The sequence below is a fragment of the Schistocerca nitens genome, chromosome 2 (genome assembly GCF_023898315.1).
Source record: "Schistocerca nitens isolate TAMUIC-IGC-003100 chromosome 2, iqSchNite1.1, whole genome shotgun sequence".
Taxonomy (NCBI): domain Eukaryota; kingdom Metazoa; phylum Arthropoda; class Insecta; order Orthoptera; family Acrididae; genus Schistocerca; species Schistocerca nitens.
The window spans coordinates 190,261,753-190,263,244 of record NC_064615.1 but is presented as its reverse complement, the minus strand read 5'-3'; the positions used below and the strand labels follow the sequence as shown (position 1 = coordinate 190,263,244).

Sequence of the window (1,492 nt, the reverse complement as noted above, 5' to 3'; positions counted from 1 at the left end):
ATTACGGTAGCTTGGTGCTTAATATATAAATTTTTCTATGACCATTCTGACTTTTCATGTTCTGCAATGGGGTACAAACTATCTTATCAGATAAAGACTGTTGACGAAATACGGCTGCAGTACTATGAATGTACTTAACACAACAGCCAGCTACAAGTAACGTTTTACTTAATATTGGCTTCAGAAGGAACCATAACCAGTTTTAGATTTCAAAATTTTATCTGTAAATGGATGAAACAGACTTCTTTGTCGGGCTTTCATCTTATGCTGTTGCTTTGGCGTTAGATTGAGGGTATACAGAATGCAGTTTGATGCACATATTATTATTGTGAAATTCACTTATATAAAAGTAATGATAACGATCGCATGAAGTTGAATCCTGTGTTGTGAGTCTATTTGAGAACGCATGGTGGCCAAGAAATGATACCATATTGTCTCATTTCACAATTTTTGAATGAATTTCACAATTATTTCTTTAGAAATGTGCATCGAACTGCACTCTAAAATCTGCATTCGTAGTACACGACGATTTCGCTGCGGTGGATTCACCCCATAGTCTGTGGCTTCAACCCATTTTAATACTGTTGACTGATAAAGCCTGAAGCGCCAGTAGAAATATGGATTTTTCAAAGGCAAAACTGTCACGGTGATTTTTAAACAAATACTTAAGCCTTACCAGGAACTGGTCGGTATGTGTAAGCTGTAATTCTCTAAGCTAAAGCGAAAAAAGGAGGAACTTCCTTTCACGCTTGGTTATTATATCGCTGAGGAAACAACCGAATAGTTTGTGATTGCTTTAATCTCGATTTATCTGTAATTGGTACCTTGAAAGTGTTCTAATAATATCTGCAATAAGTACCTTGATGAAATAAATAAATGAATGACAACAACATATGTTCGATATATACTGTAATCAGGAAGTTACAATTCCGTGGCCCTGTGGCGCAATGGATAACGCGTCTGACTACGGATCAGAAGATTCCAGGTTCGAATCCTGGCAGGGTCGAAAATTTTTTTCGATCACTTTGCTCATAATTTTCTTCATATTCTCTTTGAGCACCTTATTTTTAACAATTTTATCTTGAGTAAGGCACACATTATTCTTTCTCATGTTTCCCCATACATTTTTCGCGTAGTTACATCACAGTCATATTATTTAGTTATTAGTGAGAGGCAGGGAAGGGTAGCCCAAGTTTAGTATGATTTCGAGGAAAGCCGGTAAATCTAAAATGGACACTGATAAGAAGGACGAAGTGGACTCCACAAGCGTACTTATTATTTAGGATTTGAGTGGGGGAGAGAGGGGGATCTACTGAAAAACTATGTTGGTATTTATTGTAGGTAGCTACTGTTTGTTGTTGTTGTGGTCTTCAGTCCTGAGACTGGTTTGATGCAGCTCTCCATGCTACTCTATCCTGTGCAATCTTCTTCATCTCCCAGTACCTACTGCAGCCTACATCCTTCTGAATCTGCTTAGTGTATTCATCTCTTG

General features: G+C 37.5%; 1 non-coding gene across 1 annotated transcript; it reads left to right on the top strand.

Moving 5' to 3' along the window:
• Window positions 1-933: 933 nt before the first annotated feature.
• On the top strand, window positions 934-1,006 carry Trnar-acg (transfer RNA arginine (anticodon ACG)). Its single transcript has one exon. It is a non-coding gene; the product is annotated as a tRNA-Arg (tRNA).
• Window positions 1,007-1,492: the final 486 nt, after the last annotated feature.